Consider the following 13,378-nt stretch of genomic DNA (forward strand, 5'->3'; position numbering starts at 1 on the left):
GGAATACTGGCCGGTCATGGCCTAAACCTCTAGGGGTGGGTTTGGGTCATGACATTAGGGGCACGAGTTATATCTCACTCACATGTCCATTGAGAAATAAGGTGTCTAGAAAAGACTTAAGGATTGTATTCATATGCATTTGAATATTAGAATGAGATATCTTCTGTAATTGTGTATGTGAATATATGTGTAACGCCCCGAAAAACTGGGCAGGGTATATCTATTTATACAACAAACCCGCCTGATAGACAAACACATATATCTAGCTAACTATTCCATACATCCATTTCCATTTAATCTCAAAAGCCAAATACATGTTGTTCACATCTCAATGCCCCAGTTCCAATCCCAAGCATGCATTTTACAAGTATGAAATGGAAGCTAAATAGATAATAAGTGCCCTATAGGCTTAAAAATTTATCCAAGAACATTCTTGATTACACAAAATGGAGTTTCAACTCAATACAAATACAGCCCTGAGCTTACATTCAACAAATAACAATAAAACAAAAATGAAGCCTCAACTCTGAGTCCTCCCAAGTCAATGCCTTGGCGGAGGCATAACACCTGTACCTGAAATGGTTTCCCTTATAGGGTGAGCCACATCCTAGTAGAGATATACTACACAACATATAGACCATGACAAGACTAAAGATGAGTATGCTCATGCCATGCTCATGATAAAACAATTTATCTCTCTTTTTATAAAGCATGAAATGCTGAGATACAACAACAGGTATAAAATCTTTTTCATTTTAAACTATATATGTTCCATGAATACAGGCTCTATGAATCTCTAGGTGACTGTCTACAAATAGGCCCTAATGCACTACCATTGTCATTTTTACGAGTAAACTGGAAGGCTCGACACCTAACCGCGCGGTTCTACACCTCCTACCTAGATTCACCAAGTATTCATGTTTTCGCAAATAGATACATTTCCAAACATTTCTTAAAAATAGATACATTTCCAATGAAATAAATGTCATGTAATGTTCAATGCAACAAATGAGGAATGTGGTTCAATTTACCTAAGTCTCGTACCTTTCTACAACAATCATGGCTATTCTCCACCAATAGCCCAAAATAGATATTTCTAAACAATTAAATTCCAAAAAAATTTCGATAAATACAATCTATTCCACATCTCATCAAATATGAAAAACTACACTAGTTTTCATATCACAATCACGTTCGGTAACCTCTCAAAGTCCATTTCTAACCGTGTCAGTTTTATTCCAACAGATACATATAGACACCCCATTTTTGACCGTCCTCAAGACTTGGACGTCACCGTTTGAACACTCGGTGATCATCCATGTTCGTGTTCGTTTTGAGTTCCCGGAGGTCTCGGCTACGCGCCTTGCCTCAGGATCTCTCAACTCGGTTGTCTTGTGCTTGGTTGGACCAAACACTTGTTGGTTTTTGCTTTGGAGGGCAGGAAATGGCTTGTTGGCGATCCCCACACCTCACCGGCTATGGCTTGAGGCCACCGGCCACTGTTTTGTTGCCATCGGCCAAATGTTTGGCCGGTCGGCACTATTGATGATCGGCCGACCATTGTTTTGGCTAATTTGGCATCTTTGGCTGGCCGACCACTGTGTATGGAGGGATTTCACTCTTGCTTAGCTTGTTTTGTAAGCTTTGCAAGAGTGATCCTCTATAAAGAGAGGCCTTCTCCTCCCTTCTCAAGGGTTAGAAGGTTGAGTTCCAGAGCTCTGAGATTAGGGTTAGGGTTGTGTATCTATTCTATCTCTATATCTTCCTCTCTTTGTGTATTTGTGTGTGTTTGTCCTTACTTTTGTGCACAAACACCTAGTGTTACACTTTCCTTTAGCTACTGAGGTACTAAAGAGTGATTTTCAGAGTTTTTTGAGTGGATTCAAGCTTGAGGAAGCAGCTAGATCTCAGTTCTTGAAAGGGGTCTTCAAGGGTAAGAACTTTGCTCTTTATTCCCCATTTTTGTATAGGCTTTTAGCCATCCTTGCATCTGTTTTTAAGCTTAACTTATAACATATAAAAGTTCTAATTTTAAGTGCTTAAAATAGTTGTTTAAGGTTGCTTTGGTGTTTCGGGTTGTTTGACCCCTCTTAGGCCTTGTTTGGCCCCCATTTTGTGCTATTTTGGTGAGCTCTGAGACCACCTTGTTTGGGCCTCCTCACCACTGAAATCCAGAGGGATTTCAGTGATGGGGATGGTGCTTTAAGGTCCTAAGAAGGATAAGGCCATCCCCTCTCCTTGTTGTCTCCAAAAGTTGTCATTTTAGCCTCATGTGTGAGCACCATTGTTGAGTTCATGTTGGCCATTGTCTTAGCTAGTATATGTGTAATACCCCTGTTCCGTAAAATGTTAATTGGTCCTTAATATGATGTGATTATGTGTTTTGATATGATTTTGTGTTCCATTACGTGAAAATATGTGGTTTTGAAGTTCTATCTGTTCACCGTAAGAATATCTGTTGAATAATCTGCCTTGGGAATTAAATTGAGGGCCCTATCGGCCACAGAACCCAAAATTGACTACACCTTTGTGATTAGTGTAATTTTTAGAGCCTATGGTAAAATTTAATTAGAAATTGATTCTGGTCAGATTAAATTGATTCATTTAATGGCATTGTGCTCAAATTGTTTAATATTGGGACTTAGTGGGATTTGTTGGATAGGAGCATTACACCCCAATTCCCTCCTTTCTTGCATTTTGACTGACCTTGGACTCAAAACCAGAGGGAGGGCCTGTTATAGAGAGAGAAAGGGAGAGACTTGTGTAATTTGGGCTCAAGACTTGGGAATTTGAAGATTAAGCTCAAGATTTGGCTAGAACTTGGGTGTTTAAGGCTCCTAGGTGAGTAATTATCCCTTGAATCATGGATTCTTGTTTGCTATTTGTAAATTCAGAGTTGAACAAGGAGAAATAGCATGAGTTGGGTTAATTTTGTTGAGTTGAAGCTTAATATGTGCATGCATGTAAGAAATTACCTTGAAATTGCATGTTTGAGCACAAATATGTATAATCCATGTGAAATGTTAAAGGAAACTCATGTTTTAACCACCTCTTCACCAAATGAGTTGAGAATGGTGAGCATCTCCCACATGCATGTACAAATTATGGGAGAGTAAGTCTTGAATGTTTGAATTTGAGCATGTTGGTGATGAGTTTGACATATTTTGGGGCATACATGTGAATTATTTGTGAATTGAGCTTCATTGGGTTGTGATTTAAGGTTTGCATCATGTTAGTATAATTATATTTGAGATTTGAGCCATAACATGCATGTTTTGTTGGTTGAAAATCGAATTGGAGCTCAAGAACACAACCTGGAATTTCCAAAATTTTGACGTCCGCTCGAGCGGGGGAAGTGCCGCTCGAGCGGAGAATTCGAGCTCCCAGCATTTTTGACAGACATGGTGTCCGCTCGAGCGGGATATCTCACGCTTGAGCAGGGATTTTTTGTAGACAGGCCTTCCGCTCGAGCGCTCTATTCCACGCTCGAGCGTATTTTTCATGCAACCAGTACTTTTGCAGGCCTTAAGGGTCCGCTCGAGCGGGGAAGTTGACGCTCGAGCGGGGACCTTGTTCTCTGAAATTTTGTATGCTCGTTCTGTGTTTCGTTTTCCGTTCTCTTTCACTTGTAAGCACTCTTAGGCATATGTTAAGCATTGTAAATGAGTTAATGAGATAAGAATAAAGCCTAAAGAGGAATATGTGAATCAAAGAACGGATTGAACTGTTAGTGACCCCTTTTGTGTTCATGAAATGTGTAGGGTCAAGCCCCAGGGCAAATCCATAAGCCGATCACTGTGAGTAATATCGATATTTGAAAGCTTAGCAATGTCCAACGAATGAATGGACCGAAGGTTGTTTCGATATGGATAAATGGACCTAAGGTCGTTTTGACATAAATGAGTGGGCCGAAGGCCGTTTTGACACGAATGTATGGGCCGAAGGCCGTTTTGACGTAAACGAATGGACCGAAGGTCGTTTTTATAGAAATAAATGGACCTAAGGTCGTTTTGACATAAATGAGTGGGTCGAAGGCCGTTTTGACACGAATGTATGGGCCGAAGGCCGTTTTGACGTAAACGAGTGGGCCGAAGGTCGTTTTGACAGAAATGAATGGACCGAAGGTCGTTTTGATAGAAATGAGTGGACCGAAGGTCGTTTGGACATGTATGAATGGACCTAAGGTCGTTTTGACATGAACGAGTGGGCCGAAGGCCGTTTTGACACGAATGTATGGGCCGAAGGCCGTTTTGACATAAATGAATGGGCCGAAGGCCGTTTTGACATAAATGAATGGGCCGAAGGCTGTTTTGACATGAATGGAAATCTGAATGGGCCAAAGGCCAGAATGTTTGGAACTACAGTCACTTGATTTGAATTTCGTATAGTTATATATCTGTTAAACAGAAATATGAGTTGGGCCCAAGGCCGTTTGGAACGTGTTGTTCTACATTGTTATGTAACTTCTGTATTTGATTTGATATTATTCACTGGTCTTTCGCTCACGCTCATTCATGTGTTTGTAGGTGAGCCAAGAGAAGTCCAGACCCAGCCTCAGTGAAGTCTGTATGGAACAACTAAGGTTTTGAGAGAGTCAGCCCTTGTGTCTCACGCACGAGACCCGTCTTCGCCCTTTTGTTATGTATTTACATTTTGTCAGGATGGCGAAGTTTTGAATACATCTGTATATAGTTTTCATGGGTTGACTTAGTTTGGATGATCCTGTCTGTATAGAATCTTATGTCATTACACTTTCTGTTGTGAGTTATTAACATATGTACATACGGAATGTTATGGTGTGCATATTAGCACGGCTCTATGGACAAAGTTTTAAATTTGCTTCCGTTTGGCCCCTTTTACTCTGATGAGTCTTGTCTTATTTGGTTTGAGGCCGTAGGTAATCTCGTGATTACTGGTCGGTTATGGCCTTAACCCATAGGGGCGGGTTCGAGTCGTGACAATTTGTGCTTATTTTGCCATGACATAGCACTGTTTTAAGTTGGTTTAGACACACCATGCATGCTTTGCACACTTGTCTTGTAATGCCATGAAATTGCCTTAACATGCACCTAGCATTTAGACCACTATGCTTACTTGTTTTGGCTAAGCTTTGTGAAGCTTTTATGCATGTTTTGATGTGCTTGAGGTTTGTTTTTGGTTGTTTGGGCTATCCATGGCTTGCTTTGTATAGCTACCATGCAATCTCCCTTGTAGGCCGTGAGTGTTGACCCCTCTAACATGATTTACTTGCTTTGTTTCAGTGGTTTGGAACCACTTATCATGTCATTTCAGTCCTTATAGCATGCTTGTATGCTTGCATTTGATGCTCTTTTAATGCTTTAAAAGGTTGGCGTTTCATGCTCCATGTTTGTGCCATTGTGTATGCTTCTAGGAGTAGATCATTTAGATGCCTTCTAAGTGGTTTTTGGGGCTTACTTTGGCATGATTTAGGACTGTTTTGATTCACTTTAGTCATTTGCTTCACGTGTCACATGACCATAGTTTAAGTCCTTGGGCTTGGTTACATGCCTTGCTTGCATTGGTAAGTTGATTTGGCATCACCTCCTACATGTTTTCAAAGCTTATCATGTATGCTATTTGTCCATGTTAAGTGTGCTTAAAAGTCCCCTCTTTGTGCCTAAGTGTTGGACCATGTTTGCATGCATGTTTGTATGCGCATTTGCCCCTCATTTCCTTGGCATTTGGCCACGGTTTTGGGCTTATTTGAGAGCTACCCAAACTAGTTTAAGACCATCCTCTACACGTTGTTGCATGCTCGCCTTGTGTGTTGTTGCATGCTTAGCCTATCGCATGTTGTTTCATGCTTGAAACACTTTGTATTTGACATGCATTCTCTTGGTTAAGTTGCTTAACATGTTGTCACATGTCTTGCATACTTATATGTCCACATTGCATCTTGTATGCTTGTCATTAGCATAGTTGTTCCATGCCTTGCATGCTTGTTTGCTTAGGTTGCGTGCCTATTGCATGTTTGTCCACATGTTCATGTTGCATACTTAGGTCACATGCCTAGGTTGCATTTTGCATGCATGCCTTGCCTCTTGAATCACCATAATAGAGGTTGGGTCCCTTGTTTGTTTTGTGTGCATTACATTTGACATTAAAATGCACACCTTGGCCTCTTTGTCCATCACGCATTAAAATGCGCGATTGCTGGCCCGAGGGTCGAGGACCATCCTTCTTTGAGTCATGAACATGATAAAGAGGGTGTTTGTGCACACATTTGCTTGAAATGTATTGCCATGCCATGTTTGTCCTCTGCTGCTATCAAGACAAGATTTTGCAGGCATATATGGTCGGCCGACCACTGACCAATGATGGATGGCCGAGAGTTGAATATTTGGTCGATGACCCTTCTACCATGGTTGGTGATGTTTCCCCTTGGTCGGTGATACTCCACAATGTTCAGAGAGTGTTTCTTGGGACTTGTGCAATTTTCAGAAGAGCAGAGCAGGGTAAACAGAGGCAGCTTGTGCATGGTGACGGATTTCCGAGCAAACCCGAGCACGCATGCATTGGACCCTCTTCCCGAGGCTGTTTTATTGCTTTCTTAGCTTAGTTAATTTGCTTAACTAGTTGGGTGGTCTGTAATAATTAATTAGCTTGTAGGTTAATTAATTTGTATTATTCTTTTGGTCCCTCCGAGCGAGGGCGAATGTGTAATAAGTGTGGGTGTGTGTGTGCATGTCTTCCAACTCCCATTTCTTTCTCCCTTTTACTTACCTGCTTTTGATGGTTAGTACTAGGGCATATTTAATTTGGCATACCTTATGCTATGCATGCGTGCATTCATTCATCAGTATTGCATGCACCGGGCTCGGCGCATCATGCTAACTACATAGTATTTCAAATCTAACTTGAATACATGTTACTTGTTGCATTTCACATGCCATCCTAGGATTAGTTGAGCCTATTCTAGATTGCATTTTGCCTGTGATGCATTAGCCATTTAACATGGACTTGGATCATACGTTTGATAGCTAACATGTTCTTTGTTTTGGCTCGGAGTACGCTGTATGTATTTATGCTTTAGTATCTCGCATGAATGTGAATGTTAACATGACAGCATACTTACCATGTGGCTATGTGCTTATGTGATATTACTGCCTGAATGCCTGTGGGTGAAGGTTGGATTGCTTAAGTTGGAACAACTCGTTGAAATCCGTATTTTAACCTACTTGCGAGTAGCAAATTTCAAACAATTTTCCGAACAAACGGATATGCATTGCTTTTTCCAAATTAGGCGATCTAGTCTATACTTTTGTGTTGTGCACATCACATAGTAAGATTAGGCTAATAACCGGTTTAAGAACACATAACGTTTTCAAAACTAGATATCATGGTTAGTAGAGGCCGATCTTCGGATCGAGCGAGCGGGGTTGCTCATAGCTGACCTTCCCCAATCGTACCGTAGTTCCGGAGCCGAGGCAACTTTGGTGATGACGGACACATGGCCTTAGGCAATGAGTCAGGGTTTCCTAAATTTTCCCAAAATAAAATATTTAGGTGACGACTCTGTATCTGGCAAAGCAGTGCATGTTTGGCATTTTTTTCTAAAAAATCTATTTTCCAAAACGAATTGCCGGATTTGGACTCTTTGGTGATTTATCAATGTCACATTGCATATTGTGAGATCAGATTAAGAATCGACACACAAATTGAGTCCGAACTGTAGCATGGGGCCCAAGGGCGCGTCTACAGTTTCTGGCGACTCTGCTTGGGAGTTAGAGAGCTTGACCCGAACTCATGATATCCTGTTTTGATTATACTTATGTGTTTCTTTGCATTACATGTGCATTGGTGTGCCTAAGTCATAGTGTTTGCCGTTTGCTATTCCTGAACGGTTTGCCGGAGGCTCGCTTCGAGAAGTGTGCCATAAGGCTGACCGGTTACGGGCTCTGCTACGATGGGAACACAAACCACGGTTGTCACCGAGGCACCCTTCTTGACCATTCGACCTAGTGCATATTCGGAATCCATAGTGACCATTCCAAGCTAGGATAGGTTGCTTACCCGATTATAGGTTGTTTGAAACCGCTGCGTGCGTAGCGAAACCCTAGCTCCTGACAAAATAGGACAGGGAAACCCTACCACAACATAGGAGTGTTTTGACTCTCATTTACTTGCTATGTGCTTTTAGAGTGTATCCCTACAGGGAATGCATATACCAGTTTGCAAGTCTGAATATCAGGCCTGAGGGCATCAGTATCGGAATCTGAGAATTAGTTATATCTGCGGGTATCAGATTCAGTTTTTGGGGCAGTGATTTTAGGGGAACAGTGATTAGTAATAGAGTACAGTTATTCAGCTATGCTTGTGTCTATTCTGATTGGGCCGAAATACTGCGTGTTTTCTCTTTCAGTTCAGAAATTCAGTACAGAATAGCCAATATTCTCCTTCACTGAGGCAAGGCAGATATCTCATCTGTCAGTCACCGTTCAGCTCAGCGGACTTATGATGACCCAAAGTTCAGAAGAAATTGTGGTTATGGTTGCCGCATTAGACCAAGGAATCATCTTGCAAGATGAGACCAATGTCGATGTACCGCATCCGCCCAGGTCACCTGTTGCGCACCCGATCTGGACACCCCAGTTATATCAAGCTTGTGAGCCCACCACGTTTGAGTTGATGGAAATGATTGGTGACCTTCAGAGGTCTGTGGCTGATCTCGCCTACAGAACGTCGGCTTCGCCACCAACCACATCGTATGCCGGGAATTTTGTACCGCAGGAGCCTCCGTTACTGGGGCGAATTGTGATCGAGCTTAGCCAACCTGAGGCTGTCCCAAGCTATGACCGTGACGTGCCAACAACAACCAGGTTTTGCTCTGATATAGCAACCCAAACCCTCGATCAGGCTGAGGCTAGAGGTAAGAACAAAGTGGGAACAGATGCTGATCCCATTGAACAACTGCTGTGGGCAGTCGAGGCTTTGAAAGCCGGGGGGTTCAATAAACAGCAAGTATTCACAGTTATGACTAAAACTGTGAATGATGCTTTCCCCACTCCAGCCGAGGGCAATTCAAGCCAGGCGAAAAATCGGGATAGGCCCCGTCATGCCAGAATAGTTCCTTTCACTCCCAACCCTGCACCGGGAAAAGATCAGAAAGCCAAGGCAACGCCGGCCAACCCTTTCACTAGTGCGTCTAGAAAGAATCCTCAGACTTCGAAATGTCTGCCTCGAGGGTGTAGAGTCTTTCATGCCCTCTACATGCCTTTGTCTAGGGCATTTCAAATTTTGGCTAAAAAGGGGCATCTTAAACCCCTCGAGCCTCGACCTCTCGCAAAGAATTTTCCTCTCACACATGATGCTGCCTTGTACTGCGCGTACCACCAACAAACCGGTCACAGCACCGATGGTTGTTTCCGCCTTCGCCACGAAGTGCAAGATTTGATCGACAATGAGGTCATCCTCCCACCTACCTCAGCAAAGCCTGTCACCGCTGAGTTATTGGATTTCGAGGATACTACAAGCATGTGATCAGGGATTGGACCACCTGCGGGCGGTGCTCGGTGTATTTCAGATGTGGCGTTTGGCACGCACTGTTGGGAGCATTTGCGAATGCAGTTTTGTAACTTCTGGCTTGGGTGTCGAGTCAGTTCTTTGTTTTTGTTTTGAGTCTGTCTCTTTGTCCTGAGTCAGTCTTTTTGCTTAAAGGTCTGTCTTGTTGTGTCAAGTCAGTCCCATTGTATAGAATGTCAGGTGATTCCGGGGTTATTGCCTCGAACACCGTTTTGTTTTGTAATTATCCTTTTATTTTCTTTTGAGTCTGTCTCTACTGTGGAGCCAGTTGCAACTAGGAAATCTGAATGAAACAACTGCGGCTACCATGTTTTTCGTGCCTATTGCTACCTTGAGCTAGTTGTGCCAGAAGATTTGAATGAAACGGCGGAGCATCTCACTTACTCTTCTGCACCCCAAACTCATTGCATTGACCAAAGTTTTTCAAAACTTTTTGAACACTGCGGTAATGAAAACAAAGAGGAAGGAATTCCTCGGGTTTTGCAAAAATTTGATCAATTGAGAGAAAGAGAAGCTTGCTAAGCCCTTAATGAATGAAATCATGTTTGTTAACATGAGTACTGAGAAGGACCCTGGCTTGATCCAGATTGGTTCCACACTATCTTCAGCGTGAGTGATTTGCCGCTTTCTTAAAAACTTTCAAAAACAAAATGTTTTGCGCAGTCCTGCGAAGACCTGTGTGGAATCGCTCTTGAGATTGTGCAGCTTAGGATCGCTCTTAGCCTCGAGACTTGAGCCCTTGCTTTCAAACCTTGGACTTTGGGTTCAGTCTGTTCAACGATCAACCGCAATGCAAGGCCTGTTTGGCCGGATTAGAAGCAGCCCTCGAACAAGAGGCACCAAAGTCAGATCAAGAAGATCAGACCTCATCAAAAGAAGCTTGCAAAGCTAAATCAGAAGCGCCCCTCGAACTAGGGGCGAAAATGTCCGATGTGCTCGAAGAGTCGAAGATGGATCTTTTTGTAAATCAATACAACAGCCACTCTCCTGAATACGGATGGCTTCAAAACCCTAAAACCATTTAGCATGGACTTGTTACACTTTTACCCTTTGAGAGGCTCGCTAGGCCGAAAACCCAGAAGGGTGACCCGGGCAAAAGTTAGAGCAAGAGAAAAATATAAAAAAAAAAAGAGAAAAAAAAGGCAAAAGAAAAGAGAAGAGAAAAGATGAAAAAAAAGAAAAAGGAATGAAAAGATACAAAGAAAGAAAAGGATTGAAAAGAAAAGAAAGATAAAAAGCCTTGGAAAAAGTTAGAGCCTAAAAAGTGAGGGTTAATACACGAGTGTACCTTACCCCGGAACCACATAAGGTTTGATTCCCATGTTTGGGATACGTAGGCAACTTCATCTTGAAGTCCAGCCACAAACACTTCCAAATCAAGTGTGTCCATGTAATGGTTTTGATCATCCTTGCCTTTTCTGAATCCGATAGTTCGGTTGTGACACAACCTGAACTACGTAAGGCTTGACTCCCATGTTTGGGATACGTAGGCAACTTCATCCTGAAGTCCAGCCACCAACACTTTCAAAGTGACTGTGTCCATATATTGCTTTTGACCATCTTCGTCTTCTCTGTATCCGAGAGTTCGGTTGCGATCATCACTAATGAGGACTGACTACAGTATGCTGCGGCGTTATCCAGAAAAGGGGCAACTTTCCATTGCCATGAGTCGCCATCCGAACTAGGGGCAACTTTCCAATGCCATGCTGTGCCCTTTGGAACAAGGGGCAATTTTCCATTGCCTCTAATCTGAGGTTGTGCATCTCAAGAGTAAGTTCCGTGCTTGTTGAGCAGTGGTTGTTTGCCAAAATGATTTTTGAGAATTTTTACTGAGGTTGACTATTTTCTCGAAAATTATTCCATCTTTTTCCAAAACTGGACCATTTTCTTGGACCCAAAAAAGAAAAATTTTCAGTGCTCATAACCTGACTTGCATGATTTCAAATCAAAAATCGAATAAGCATGTTAATCTAACTCTCATTTTGGTTAAAATTGTTTTAGTAGAAAACAAAAACAAAAAATGGTCAAAATGATGAACTAGGGGCGCAGTTGAGTCAGGCTTCCTGTCTTTCCCCCATTGCCAGCATACTTGCCAAAAAGGGCACAACTGGAGCTGTCTGTAAAGGGCTGAAAGCTCTCTCACCCTCCAAGCAACGAGGTATCAAGTGCGAACCACGAATCGAAATGGATAGAGATACTCCACTCCCTTATCAGGAACATCGACTAAACGTCACCGGAGGAAATAGCTGCGAGCTAACAGTATTGGGCATGAGCCCGCGACCTCTTGTTTATTCACCGACCATATCTGGGAAGGGATGAAAAATGAGAGAGTGAAGAATAGAGAGATATAAGTCGAGAGGAAAAGTGAGAAAAGGGGTTTTAAGAGAAAAATCGAGCCTGAGGGCCGAGTGATGTGATAATCACAAATGAGAAGAGGGTGGGAAATAATACCCGAAGAAACTGGCTCCTCGCAAACTAAGAGGTTTCTTGTCTTTTATAACACGTCTGTGTGTCGTGTCTTTTGTTTTGGCTGTCTCGATTCTTGTCTTGAGTCGTCTCGAGTGTTACTCGATTTGTTTAGATTGAGTGCCATTTTGTTTTGTCTGTTGAGTCCTTTTCATTGTGTTCAGTCATAGGCTCAATACTCAGGTTGAAAACTCTTTTCTCAAATCATTTGTGCTCAGAGTGCTGTGCCATTCTCCACATTTGTGCAAAGTAAGATTAGTTCTTTCAACAACTGCAGGGCCCACCCTCGATAAGTGTGAACAGAAAAACCTAGACCTATCTGAAGCCTTTTGGGTTCCGGATTGCAGAGTAAGAAATTTTGGAGCATCTGAGTGTGTTTCAACTTCTGCAGAGTTCAAAATGAACCGTGTATTCAGAATGAGCAATATGCTGCTGTGGGCTATGTGTTCAGAATGAGCAGTTTTCAGAATGGGCTGTGTGTTCAGAATAAGCAGTGCGTTGTATGAACTGTGTGTATAGGCTGTATGCAGAGTAAACCAAGCACTGTTATAGGATGTGTGTTCAGAATGAGCAATAGGTTGTATGAGTTGTTTTGTCATTAGCTGGTTCACTACCTGGTTATTACAATACAAGTGTTTGATTTTCAAACAAAAGATCAATCTTGTTTACATTATTGTGTAATATGATGCGATGCGATGCGATGTATGAAATACACAAATGTAACACTTTTTTCAGGCAAAAAGTTTGTTCCATTTCATCATCTTTTCAAGTACATAGTTTCGAAGAAAATAAAACCCGCCTACGGCAGAACAAGGTACTCAAGCTACCAGCAAAAAGAAAAAGTAAAACAAAAAGAAGAAAAGCAACAAAAATCTAGATCAGCATCGATCATCTCAGGCCTGAGAGTCTGTCCTCGCCCTCTTCCTGGACGAAGGTCCAGGAGCGTCATCGCCGCCTCCATAGTCTGAGCCCGAGCCTAAGTCATCACCAGTCTCCTCCTCGGACGACCCTGCCTCCGCCTCCGACACTGCCTCAGACTCATCATCATCTGGGATCGATGCTCGAAAGCTACTCCTAACATGAGTGCGCCCCGCCTCGGTGCGGGGATGTACTATGCCTCCTCGCCCTCCTCCTCGAGCAGGAACAGAAGGTCCAGTTGGAGCACCTCCGGCGGCCAACATCTGGAATGGAGGCTGAAAAGCACAAATGGCAAACGCATCAGTATGCTACGCAAAACAAGGTATGAATACTGTGAGCAGTGTGTCAGTACAGAATGCAATGTGTGAGTGCAGTGTATGAATGTCGTGAGTAATGCTATGAACAGCCTGTGGGTTACAGTGTATCAAATGCCGTGAGGGCCGTATATCAA

The sequence above is a fragment of the Camellia sinensis genome, chromosome 5 (genome assembly GCF_055761805.1).
Source record: "Camellia sinensis isolate YWXY chromosome 5, ASM5576180v1, whole genome shotgun sequence".
In the NCBI taxonomy this organism is placed as follows: Eukaryota; Viridiplantae; Streptophyta; class Magnoliopsida; order Ericales; family Theaceae; genus Camellia; species Camellia sinensis.